The sequence below is a fragment of the Hibiscus syriacus genome, unplaced genomic scaffold, assembly GCF_006381635.1.
Source record: "Hibiscus syriacus cultivar Baekdansim isolate YM2019G1 unplaced genomic scaffold, ASM638163v2 tig00117021_pilon, whole genome shotgun sequence".
Classification (NCBI taxonomy): domain Eukaryota; kingdom Viridiplantae; phylum Streptophyta; class Magnoliopsida; order Malvales; family Malvaceae; genus Hibiscus; species Hibiscus syriacus.
The window spans coordinates 2,262,028-2,276,480 of NW_024063527.1; the positions used below are offsets into that span (position 1 = coordinate 2,262,028).

A 14,453-nucleotide genomic window follows, 5' to 3' on the forward strand; every position below is an offset into this window, starting at 1 on the left:
AGATTATATATGTAAGGACACCAGATGTTTACGTTAAAGATTAAAAAATCACATGATTTTAGAGTTTAGACAAAAACTCAACTATAATTAAATATACAATTATAAGCTTATAATTATGAGTATAAATGAGCTGTTTTGAATAAATATTATTGTGTTCATGTTCGTATAAACTTTTATAATTGAGTATGATCAGGGTTTTAAATAGTTGTAGCGCTGCCTTTCGATATGGCCGCAATAGCGCCTGCTATGGCCGCAATAGCGGCAAACGAGACATGACTGAAAACGACTGTGATCGCGATTTGAATCCCTGAGTATGACACGAATCCGATATCCGATCAACCACCAGCTCCCCCATCGGAGAACCAAGGTAGGGCAAATAGGCTTATTTCGTAGACTATGTTATTCGGACTGAAGTATCGGGATCGGAAACAAGTATATATCCAACACGGTATACTCATGGGTCGTATTTTGGTCGTTTTAAAAGCAGGAAAGGAGGGCAATAGCAGAAAAAGGATCATAATAATCATCGTATCATCATTAGCAGGTGTTTTGTTGTTGCAGTTCTAGTTGGTTTCCTGTATCACAGAAGAAGACGACGTTTTAAAGGTAATTTCCCTTCACATTTTCAGGTTAATATGGCATATATATGTTGATTTCTTACAAATTTTGAACATTGTGATTCATTACTCGGATAAGGAACTAGAGAAAACGTTTTACTAGGAAGGTCTAATTCCTCAGACTCCAGATTTGATGGAGTTGGGTATTAATCTATCGGATGAGGATCAGGACGACGAGATGCTTCAGTTGATTTAGCTACCATACATGCTGCAAAGACAACTTCTCTGAGGAAAACAAGCTCGAAGAAGGTGGTTTTGGCCCTGATTACAAGGTAAAAGTAGGAACATTCATCTATTGTGTATGGTAGGATTACTAGCGGAACCTGCAGTTAACATCATGTTTCGGACTTTACGATTTTTTTTCAGGGGAAAATTACGAATGGGAAGGTCATAGCAGTTAAAAGGCTTTCCATGAGATCACGACAGGGTCTCGGAGAGTTCAAGAATGAAGTGAAGTTAATCGTTAAGCTTCAACATAAAAATCTCGTGAGGCTATTGGGATATTGCTTGAAGAAAGACGAAATGATTATCGTCTACAAGTTCATGGCTAACACCAGCTTGGACACCTTCCTTTCGGTTATCTCCTCTCCCTCACACATCATGTTTTCTTACGTTCATGCTCGAATATGTTTCGAACCTGGTTCGATACAAGTTTTCCAATAGATAAGTGTTGCTGTGCTTTTATGCTATTCAAGGCAGATCCAGAGAAAGCAAGGCAGAGCTAGACTGGGAGAAACGAGCCAACATCATTATCGAAACCGCAAGGGGCCTGCAATATCTACAGACTTAAAATAATCCACAGGGACTTGAAGGCCAGCAATGTTTTGTTAGATGATGACATGAACCCTAAAATATCAGACTTTTGCACTGCAAGAATAGTTGGAGGCAATCACTTGAAGCCAACACGGTTCATGTCGTCAGAACGTAGTAAGTCTTCATTTTGGTTCCTTAACTGAATCCAAATAGAAATGAGAAAGGAGTCTAAATTTATGTCCTATGCAGCGGATACATGGTACCAGAATATGCACTAGAAGGGTTGTTTCAAACAAGACTGATGTTTACAGCTTTGGTATCCTAATGCTAGAAATAATAAGTGGTAAAAGGAACAGGGGATTCTACCATTACCTGGACGGAGTGAAGTCCTTGTCACTTATGTATGCATTCATTCTCTCTTTATTTCCTTTTACCAGGCACCTGAGCTTAAGGCTTGTGTCCCTAATTAGGACTCTGTGTATATAGGCTTGGATGGTTTGGAACGAAGGCAGAGGAGATGAGTTGATTGACCCGAACATCACCGACGATTGTCCGGTTTCGGAGGTTGTGATAGGATACACATTGCGTTGTTATGTGTTCAGGATGACCCTGCAGTCAGAGCTACAATGTCATCGGTTATTCTCATGCTCAAAAGCAAATCAATCAATCTCCCTCAGCCATCAACACTTCCCTATTCGGCAGCAAGATTCGTTACAATGTCGGATCAATCTTCGAGTATCGGGACCGGGACAGGGTTTCTTGCATCCGATCAGTCTATAACCTCTGGATCTTCCTTGCTAGAGCGAAGCAAAAAACAGAGAAATCCAATTCGAACCCTAAAGTTTTCCGAGTTCGATTTTTAATCAATTTTTTTATACTTGTATCGATTGTTTGTGCTAACATTTGTTACATACATAATGGTATGAACAAGTGAATGGAATTGGTATGCTCAGGCTTGGCATAGTAGCGGTCAAAAGAGGGTGCCTCCATTGCAATTTAAAAATCGATCAACCCTCAAGGCAGACTCGTGATTTTGACAAATCCATTGAAAAAGATGTGAATTGTCTTTCACTTATTATTTATTTTTCAACATACAAGAGTGCCACCGAGACAACTATGGATTTTGGGACTGGGTGGACGAAGCTTGGCACAATTGGCGTCTGTTGTTGCAATTAGCATCCATGATGGGGTGCTCACACCTGCATTTGCGGCTCAAGTCGCAATACCCAATGCCAACACTTGCACATATATCCGCACACTCTTTGTCGTTCGTACACCCAATGTTGTTTCTTGTGCGACCGAGTTCGATACACCTGCAAATTAAACCAAATAACCTTTGTAAACAACTTGTTGAGATACTAAAGGGGAGAAAGATTGTATACATCCATATTGACAAGAAGCTATGATCAAGATGACAAGAGAGAAGCAACGCCAAGAGAAGACGTCTTCATCTCTTTGTAGATTGTTTTGAAGCTGATTGGAGAATAAAATGAGATCCAACTCTTTGTATTCTTGTGTCGTCGATGATGATATGCAAAGTGAATAGTTTAGTGGGGATTTATAGAAGAATTCTCTGTATCTTTGCCAATTATGGAAGCAAAAATCCTAGACAATTTATTAGGAGGAGATGGATAGATTCTGCATGACCTACATTTGGAAATTAGAATCCAAGCACATTTAATTCTTGGATTGTGGATAATGTTTTTAATCTGTTTGATTTTTTTAGTTAAAAGTAGATATAACAATCTTTTTTTGTCCATTAGTTTTATTAGTTGAGTGAAATTTAAAGGCTGAATAATTAAATTGAATCTGAATGAAGGGCAATTTTCTAGACTGTAACCCTATTCTTTAAACAAAAACAAAGATTTCATAATTACAAATATAATTCTATTCAAGTTTGCATGTACAAGCAACTGTGTTACAATTTTAGTATCGATAATATGCATATATTTTATAAAATTTCCGAATTAATTTATCTTCCGGTTATCGTTGTCACTGTAACATTATTAGAAGACACAATTTCTTGACCATCCAAAACTAATTGGCCATCAATGGAACTTCTTATGGAACTAAAAGTGGGTTCCCTTGGCATTGGAAATGTAGGAGCTTCACTCTCGAGCATCAACACCACGGCGGCCATCGTCGGCCTATGCGTCGTGGAGTCTTGCACGCCACATGCCTATATGTATGCATTTCAACACTTCGCTCGGAGAGCACGAATCCCGGATCGATGGATCAACGATTTCCATCGCTTTATCTTCGTTCCAATGTTGCCATGCCTGGAAAAAAAAACAAACCGATTCAATCAAATTCCATAGAATTATATTATTTCACGGTTGGCCTTTTCACTTACATATGCTATAAGGCTTGCATGTTCAGATGAGCGGAAGCTTGTATTTCTACGTCCACTAACAATTTCCAACAACAATACGCCAAAGCTATAAACATCTGATTTCGCTGAAAACAGGCCTTCCATGGCATATTCAGGAGACATATATCCACTGCAATTCAAGAAAAACATTTGATTTGACAGTGAAATTGTCTGAAAATTGAGCATGCTAGTACTTACTATGTGCCAACTACTCGGACCGTATTTGCTTCGTTTTGGTTACCCCCGAAAATCCTGGCCATGCCGAAGTCTGAAATCTTCGGATTCATTTCGGCATCCAACAAGATGTTGCTGGCCTTTAAGTCTCTATGAATTATTCGAAGTCTCGAGTCTCGATGAAGGTAAAGAAGCCTCTGGCAATGCCTTCAATAATGCTGAGTCGGGTTCTCCAATCGAGCCGTGCTTCTTGGCTACCATGAAAGATTTTTATTAGGTATGAGTTCCGAATATGTACCGAATACGTGCAATATCGAGGGAACATACCGAAAAGAAAGTTGTTCAGACTTTTATTGGGCATATATTCATATATCAGCATCTTTTCTTCCCCTTGAATAGAGCATCCCAATAGTCTAACAAGGTTTCTGTGTTGCAATTTGGCTATGAGGATAATCTCGTTCTTGAACTCCTCTAAGCCCTGACCTGACTGTCCTGAAAGCCTCTTTACAGCTATTTCTTGACCTCCAGGAAGCTCTCCCTGTTTTACCAAAATTAACAGCAACTGTTATCACTTTAAACTCGACATTAGTGTATCGACTCGGGTTTCAGGATGCTTTCCCGGTGCCACCCTATACATCAGGATGACCATCAAAACCTGATATGTAGTTCAACATGGAAAATACATCCTAAGACCAGGATCGTTATGAATACTTCCATTACAATTTAGTGGAACTCGCCTTGTATACGGCACCGAAACCTCCCTGCCCGAGTTTGTTCTCTGCACAAAAGTTGTTTGCTGCAGCTGCCACAATGCTGAAATTAAAAATTGGTAACTCTGGTCCATTAACTTGATTCCCATCTGTAAGGATGTCTGATGTTCCTGAAACATCTGCTGAGAATTCTTTGCTCTTTGATTTGGATTCATCGAAAACCTCTGCATCCTTGTCCTTGCACATGCCATTGATGCAACTGCAGACAAACCTGAATGAAAAAGCTCACAAATTAATACCAAATGGCACACTAGACAGCTTTAAGCTGCCTCCTCTGCAAATCATACCTATGTTAGACTCGGATGTGAGTAGAAAATACAGGTATATGTTCGAAAAGTCCGGCGTTAACATAGATTTCATACCTTTTAGATCCTTCTTGTATCTCCATAGCAGCCATAGAGACACCACCAAGAAGCATGTTCCCAACAGAGAAACTATAAATATCACAGCTTTGGGTATCTTCCTCTTGTCATCTGTGTTTGAAGTGAAGATTAAAGGTGTTAATATCGAAATAATTGTACTAATATGTCATGTCCATTATTTGTTTAAAGATCTAACATGAAGTATCAAATTCCTGTATAAGATTCGAGTTTGGTTCAGTTTAGCCTTTAAATGATAGGATTTCACTAATATATCAAAGAATCATGTCACCAACATGACGTACATTCTTCAATTTGAAGCAATTCAGCAAGAAAAGATGACTTTTGGGTATCGAAAAGCACCTAATTCGGAATGATGGAGGCGGTAAAAGAAGCGTAAACGTCCACTTTGTTCTATATACTGAACATCAACCAAATCTCCAGTCCATATCATGCATCCAATGCCAGAAACAAATGTATATGCAGTACAGGAACAATTCCCCAAGCAACTTCGTTTACAAGCATCTAAGCTCCTTGCCGATAACCACAAGTTTGCTAAATCAGGAAACTTCATGCACATTAATCGCTTAAACCCATCCGGTTTACCACCTCCATTTCCCCCTGCTGTCCCATTAGTCCTTTGACACTGCAGTTCAACCCTCCGTTCACACCCGCCGGACCAGTTCCCTCTTGTCCACTGATCTGGAAACTTTGGCCTAAACCCTTGCAAACAATTGCAAGTACTTCGAGAAACAAAGTTGTCACAAGTTGCATAATTCCCACAATAGTTGTAAAGATCACATCTGTTAGCAGGGTCAGGTTGTGATAGCAAAATAGTCCATTTCTTCTCACCATCATCCCACCTTAACTGTTGTTCTATTCCATCCCAACCGATTCGGAACCGCAATAGATCTGAAGGATTCAACGGATAATACGTGAAGTACTGAGTCTTATTTTCATCAGCCTGAGAAAGCTTGAATCCATATAAAAAACTAGCAACATTACTCATATTGACAACACCTGTGAAAATCACTGAATTCCACTGACCACTTCTCCATCTTCTTCTCCTTTGATCCCACATCACAACCTGAGGACCTCCGTTAGGATCGATCCCAACGCTGTAGTTTCCCGGTGAAGGATCATTAACCGATTTCCACGATCTGAAAAATCGGAACTCCCCTATTGCAGAATTCACTGGTACTCTCATGCCAGGCAAAAATGTATCAGTTGGATGATTGAAGCTCTCCCAAATGGTTCCACCCTCATTGTTTGATAGCACAAGATTCCCAGATTTTCGGAGAATCGCAGCAGTGTTGTTCGATGACAAACCCGAGACATTAGAGGACCAAACTGAACTTCTGTTCCCGTCAAGAACAACTAAGTTACCATCAAATCCAATCCTTAAAACTCCATTTCTATCAGATATTGGCTTATCTCTGTTTGCAAGCCATACAACTGCTTTTACATCAACCTCGTACCATATTCCGATATATCTAGAACTGGAATTTTCAGGGCTTAAAAATCCCAGTTCGAAAACCCCATCTTCAGATGACAACTTCTCGCCATCTTTTACGGTGTCACCTGGTCGGATTATGTCAACCCCATGGCAAAACAGAGGTGAAGAAGATAGAAGAAAGAATAATGAAGAAAGAAAAACAGAAACTGGGTTCTTGTTTTTGTTGTTGGTTTTCATATCATTAGAGGAAGCGCAGAGATTGTTTCTTGTTGGAATATGTGTATGAATTTAGGCAAAGAAGATTCAAAGGGTGGGCATGGAATTTAATTGGTGAATGTGAATCAACCTCGAGAAACTAATAAACTTCAAAATGTCATTCCTTTCTCCACACTATATTTATTATTATTATTTTTTTTTTTTGAAATAAACTCCACACTATATTTAGAATGTCAAAAAGTAACACCTTTTTGACTCAGAAATTTTATTCCCCATTGAGTTCTAAGTTTGGCTTAATTCCACTAAACTCTATTTTTCATATACGTGTTTAAATTGTTTTTTAATGGAATCAAATATAAAAATTATTCCCCTTATATATGTTAGGTGTCTAATATAATATGTAAATATTTTTCATCCACACCATTACTTCTAAAAAGAACAACGCATAGACATTCTACAGACGTAACTGTTCGAATCCAATATTTCTAAATTCATTAAATCCAAGAAGATGAAAATGAATTTTAATGTGAAAAATATGAAACTTTTTTTTTTAAATTTATTTGTGGTGAGCAGTCATTGGCCTTATTTTGTTTCAACGAAGACGATGGTTAGGTAGTGGCCTTTGACTCCCTCGATTGACTGGGTAATTTATGTTCCTAGTCCCTCCAAATACAAATAATATGATTCAAACCTTTTAACACTTTTATTAAATAAAATACTATGTTTTTGTTTCTCTTAATAATTAATGATTTATTTCTAAACCTTCTTAAATAATTTTTTATATTTTAAATCAATTAAAATTTTATAAGTTTATCTTAATTATCCCTATACTCATTTTTTTTATTTTATAAACTATATATTTTTACTTTATAAGTTTATCTCAATTGTCTTTATATTATTTTTTAATCAACATAACTACTTAAACTATTATTTACTAACCACTTTAAGTCTCATTGTTATTTCAATTAAAAAAATCTTTTGATCAATGGGATATTGACATATCACAAAGATTTAGGTATTTGTTTTGATAACAAAATAACTTAGGTTCTTAAATAAAAATAGTTTAAGTATTTATTTGATAAAAAAAATAATTTAAATACTTAAAAGTGATTATAGGTAATAGTTTAGGTACTTATTTTGATTAAAAATAATTTAGATACTAAAACAAAAAAAAAGATGTATACTTTAAGGGAGTTTTCTTTATTAATCCAAAAATTTAAAGCTGTTAAAAATGAAATAGTATAATTTTGATGTTGGAGTAAATAGACTCACACACGTGTATCACCGAGCTTAAAAGGATAAATTCTCTCTTCAGTCACTCAACTTTTAACATATATTATTTTAGTCATCCAACTACAAGATTTTTCGTTGATCAACGAACATTCAAATTTTGTTTTGTTGTTCCCTTTGCAGTGGGATTGTATACAGAAAACGTACTTAAATTGATAAAGTTTCATGGTATCTATGAATTCAATGTATCGGCTGCCGGATGAACAAGAGAAATGAAAGACTTTTGTTTGTTATTTTATTAAAAACAATTTGGAAAGTCAATGATTCATGGATTAGATTGAAATATAAGAACCGTACAACTTTAAATTACATTAATCAAAGCAAGATAGAAGTAATCATATCTTTATTTCTCCTCATCTCTCCCATTCTTTCCCATTTCAAATGAACATTATTGAAGGATTCGACAAAATACATTACACGTATGAATATATATTTGATCCTCGGTGTTGGGAAATGTTGTCTTCATTCATAAATCCTACGGCAATGGGTCATTGTAGTGCAACCGCGAGTGTAAGGGTTAGCTTGCCTTCCTCGTCCATTACAATTGTAGTAAGAGCGTCCAGGCCGGCTGCATGGGATCGCATTATGTCTGATTGCCTCATAGCTGATGGCTTTCCTCCCCCCTGCAAGTTGTCGAATATACATCTCGGTATCCATTAAATCATCGGTCTCGAATTCGATGCTTCTGTTACCGCCCCGATTGCATGAATCCCGGCTGACCGTGTGGCATTTGACACATTCGACCGCCATTGCCAAGGCTAGGATGAGACCCAACATCGCCCTTACCTTGGACTCCATTCAAGGAATGTTTGAAATGAGAAAACAAATGGGAAGTGCTTTGAGCTTTATTCGGTGTGGAAGAAGAAGAAGAGCAAGATGGGGGGTTTATACATTGCTTGATGCCTTCGTTTGTGCTTTTTTTAGGGTTCGTTTACTATTTTTCAGGTAACAAATCAGTTGTTTGCAAATGCTTATAATAGATACGTTAAACCAACTTCCTGTATTTACTAACGAATTTTTAAACTCTTTATCCTTCTTTTTTAATCCCTAAATTTTAATATCTTTTAGGTAGGTCCAACTCAGAGAACTTTCTTTAAATTAGATTATGTGGCATTTTTAATGAATTTTTTCTTTGATCACCATTTCACCTATAAAATGTAAAATAATTAAATAAATATGATAATTTAAAATATTGAGTTTTTAAGGTGTTTGATTTATGAAATACAAGATTACTTATGGGAATAAGTTTTTCGAAATATTCCGATATCAATTTGTTATAAGATAATAACAAGTATAAATCTTATGAAAAAAGACAAAAAGTTTATATAGAAAACTCTTGAAAAAAAAATGAGCAAAGAATAAAACTTTCACTAACGTCAAAAATAAAACAATACAAAAGGATTTACATAATCGACTTGAATTTTAACTCTAATCATTTGATTCTATTTATATGGATAGTTATTCAATAATAAAGAAAACTTGCTTAGTAAAGATTTGCGCAATGTAATTTTTTTAATCAACAACTAATAATATAATTTGGATTGTAAAAATTCTAATAATAAATATATAGGAAATCATCTGATAACAACCAACTTGGCAAACATATACTAGAATAAAAATCCTAAGAAAACATTATTATTAAAATTTGACCAAAAGAGAAGCGAAAGTAGTGAGGTGTACCATTTGGACTTTGTTAATTATTCTTTTATAATGGAGCACTAGTAAAAAATGCTCAGTTATACCAAATACAACATCATTTGTCAGAAATACAAATTGCACCCTGTAGAAATCAATTATTTGAATGCATTTAGATATGTATTATTCTTTAAATATTTATAGGTAAAGTAAGATCTGAAACTTATTCTGACAATTAATTTTTCTTTCACCCACTTAAACCAACATCTTGATGTAGGGTCGTGAACATGCCCTAACCAAGATAGATAAAAGGAAATACCATCCAACCTCTTCTTTGTCATTAACTTTTCGCAACTTGTTCTTTCATGCAAGTTTATAATTGAAGTATAAACTACTTTTCTTGCCTCAATTTTATTTGTGTTTATATTTAGGTCATTTAATTTTAATTTTCTAATTTCTTCATCAAATTTCTTAGTTACTTCTATTTTAAGTTTATATTAATGCAATTATTATTTGAAGCAACTTATTTTCCACAATTTTATTTATTAAAATAGAATAACATCAAAGATAATTGATGATAGAGACTCAGCTTGACGAGGGTGAGCACGTGTCCATACTGAAATTCGAATTTTGTTTTATTAGTTACTTATTTTAATTTCATCCTGAAATTTTTCGTGCCTATTCAGAAATATGAGTTTTATTCGATTAATTACTTATTTTATGGAATGTGCCTACTATGAAATTTTATTTGTACTTATCATACTTAAAAAATTTAAGTTGTATGTGTGACCAACTTAAAAATATTTATGGATCCGAGTATAAATATAGTTCTTGCGTACATCTAACTCAACCAATGAATCAACAAAATAATTAACTTGTGTATTTATTAAACGACACGATACCGATCGAAGCGATACATTCATCGATATTTACAAAACTATATTCGAGTATATAATCTTTTCAATAATGTTCTCTTGAAAATTCAAATCCAATATATAATAATCATTATGATAGACTTAAAAGCATAATTACCCTTATATATAACTAATAATCACCGTCCTGGGTGGGATATCCGATCATGTGTCATATCGGAGCCGCTTCTACCCAATTCCTTCCCACCGGGGACCACCATTCGTGGGTAAACTCCCATCGGACCCGTATTTGTAACTCCATAATATACTTGTTGTGTCGCTCCATCAGGAGCCACTCTCCAAGTCGGATCATAAGGATCCACGGGCGATGCTTGACCCACACCAGGAACTTGCTGATGATACCCGACGGTTGTTCGACCCGATGAACTCGGACCGTTGGACATACTGTGCACGGATTTGAACGGGATGTTGTTGAACTTGAGCATGAGGGTTTCGGGTTGTGTATGACCCGCTACATAATAAACGGGTATTGGCTGTACGGGAGGAACAGAATAATGAGAATCCTGAACATAATGCCACGTAGGAGCATTACCCGAATATGTCGTTTGCTGCAAAACGGGTTGCTCCACCACGAAGCTCTCTGTTGATTTTGCTTTGACTTCAAACCGGTTCTGTGTTATCCGGTTACTAACGGAAGGTACAATAGGAACTGATGACGTGGAACAGAAAGGAGAAGAGACAACGGGGGCAGGAGAACCGGCGTCCGAAACCGAGTTATTCTCGTACATAACCTGACGTGTCCTTAATTTCGGGTCACAAGATTGGGTCTCATCGGAGTTGTCCAATCCGAATAATAGTCAGGCACTTCGGATACTATCGAGGAAGCCTCAGAACGGCCGCGTTCAAGACTTGAAGCACCGGCGCCGCCGTTAAGCGCGTCGAAGAACCAATTTTCACGATTAACAGAGCCGTTGAGAAGTGAACTGATGCTACTGGCACGTGAATCGTCATCACCCTTGGAGAAAAGAAAAGCCGAAGCCGAGCCAGCCGAGGGTTTTGATTCTGAGCTAGCCGATCATATTCTTCCATCATGTTCTCCAGATCTTCATCCGTCGTCACTGAAATCAAAGCGTCAAGATCCTCGTTCGGAAACTGATACTTAAACTCACGTTGCCAATTCCTAATCAAAGAACCAAATGAATCAAAAGATAAATATGAATCAAGCAATTATTAAAAAATTGTAGTTTAGTGGATTGCCTGAGAGTTTGGAGAGCTTGGTTAGGAACGATGAGAGGGGAGTGAAGCGATGGAAGGCGACGATGCGAGTATCTCCTCCAACGTACCGCAGCTGATTATCGTGCGGCCGAGGAAGGATCTTGCCGCCAAACTGCACATGAACCGTACACGTGCAAATGCATCTTGAGGAGCACGGTGTTCGGATAGCGGTGAAGAGGCAACGGAATCGGTGGTGGAGTCGAGCTCATAGAGGTGGTGCGATGACATGTTTGTTGAGCTGGTAGTTAATGTGTGCGAGTGGAATACTGAATAAATAAGAAGTGGCTGTGAGAAATCAGATAACGACAGTCGAATCTGGACCCTTAATCTACTTTTGGTAAGGGGATGGTCCCAGATGACGTGGATGAAGGGATGTGATGGTGAGAGTGATTGCGTGAGTAAGACAAAAGCATGCAATGCAACAAAAACCGATGGTTTAGTCGGCGGTGGTGGGCCGTGCCGCCGTGGAACCATATCATTCGATGTAACCTATTGCTTTCCTAAACCAAACGTTGATGACGAAATGATTCTTCGTAATTCGACAATACAAAACATTTCTCAGTCCCAGTCGGGATCTGCTGCCTGACCTCTGTTACCAAACAGGGTTAAAGTCTCATAAAAATTACTCCCTCCATCTCATTTATATTGTCTACGGTTGATTTTTTCATGTAGTTTTAGAAAGAAAAATTTATGTAAGAAATATGTTGTAAAAAATTAAAATTACAATTTTATCTTAAAAAAGTTAAATTTTATTTTATTGAGAAACTAACACATATAGAAAGATAAATGTGTGTAGTAAAAGCTGTTGATTTTTTTTCAAAATGACAATTTAAATGAGATAATTTTAAAACACAAAAAAGATAACTTTCATGAGATAGAAAGAATAATATTTAAACCTTTGTTATCTATTTTGAAATATTATCCAACTTAATTTTAAATATATTCCAAGTTCAAAATAAATATTAATGTAAGCAGTGACATCGACCTTAAGCTGAAAAAGTTAATAAATTTTAATAGAAGTTTGAAAAAAATATTAACTTACAAATAATTCATATTAAAAATAAACTAAAATCAAATTTGAAGTTTTGATTAAATTAGATTGATTTATATTATTCACTATAATAATTATTAGAGTTTTTTTTATTTAGACTGTGTTTTAATTCAATTTGAAAACTCATAGTGTGACTGGCTTAATTAATTAAATAAATTAAAAGGAAAAAAAAGAGAATGTTTTTGTGACAAAAATGACGCGACTCGCTATTCAATCGTACATAAATTCACTTCTTCAGCTAATTTTTTTACTAAAATATGAATTCATATTCTTCATCAAATCAAACAATTAATTTTATAAATAGAGTATGGGGATTAAGGTCAATATATTATATTATGATAAGGCAAATATTTCTATTTTGGCATCGTAATAATTTTTTTCACTTACATGTATTGTTTCATTTTAAAAATTTTCATACAAAATATATGCATCTCTTTTATTATAAATTCACTTATATCTTTATTATCATCTTATAAAAATATAATAATTTTTATTTTAGTTATATTGTTAAAATAAATGTTAGGATTTAAATTCACAATATAAGACAAAATAAATATTTTTGATCACTTTTCATTAAAAAAATATTTGATCACTTTCCAATTTAAGTAGTGTCTTTAATTATTATAACCCTACAATATCTGTTTGTATGATGCATTTTTGGAGTATTAGACCGTTATATATATATATATATATATATATATATATATATATATTTAACTCAATTTAATACATGATAAATTATTTGTAATGAATTGAAATGTCATTAAATAATGCATCTTAATAGCAACTTGAAATTACTGAATTAATGACCCACAAATTATAATAGTTAAACTAATTATATAATTTTTTTTATTATCTGAAGTAAGTATAAGACAATATATGTCCAAAGATAAACTCTTAACCTATTGACATTTAACGTTCACACCCTTAACATATGGTGCTCAAACCTAGGTCTTCAATGAATAATAACAATTCGTTTATTACTGAGGCCACTTGATTCGTGCAAACTAATTATATAATTTTAAACAAATAGTAGCATAAGCATGACATTGTATTATATGTTATTAGGTAAGTACGGGGGAGGGCGGTGGAAAGGACTTGTCGATATTTTCTATATGTAGCTTGGCCGGTGGCTTAAATTATTTATTTTTCTTCCAAGATAACGACCTTTGTCTTTAATGCTTATTGACCTCTTAATTTGAATGAAAAAGTTGTGGAATTATATGTAGGGTAAACTAAATGCACTAAGTTTTAGGTTGTTATTAATCTCATCACTGAATTTTAAAATGTTTATTGAAATTATTTTATTTAAAAAGTGTGTACACATTGATAAAATATAGTCAAAATCAATTACTTTAAGATAAATAAGGACGATAATATGCAAAAACCTCAGCTTGCCTCCTATTTCCTATTTTCTTCTAATCCTCCAGGTCTTTTTTTTTTACTTCTAACTTTTCCCTTTTTAGTTTTGCTTCTCTGTAACTTAAAAAAGACATGATCAATATGTTGTCCCTCGCGAAGCTGATGAGATCATGGGAGTAGATTATGAAGGATTTGATGGATAGTTGTTGAAAAGTTTCAAGGATGAGGGAGAATTTGGGTATTGACTGGTTT

General features: G+C 35.2%; 2 pseudogenes; both read right to left on the reverse strand.

The window, feature by feature from the left end:
- Positions 1–3,322: 3,322 nt before the first annotated feature.
- LOC120195860 lies at positions 3,323–6,826 on the reverse strand (annotated as a pseudogene).
- Positions 6,827–10,656: 3,830 nt separating this feature from the next.
- On the reverse strand, positions 10,657–12,037 carry LOC120195861 (annotated as a pseudogene).
- Between the last annotated feature and the right edge of the window lie 2,416 nt (positions 12,038–14,453).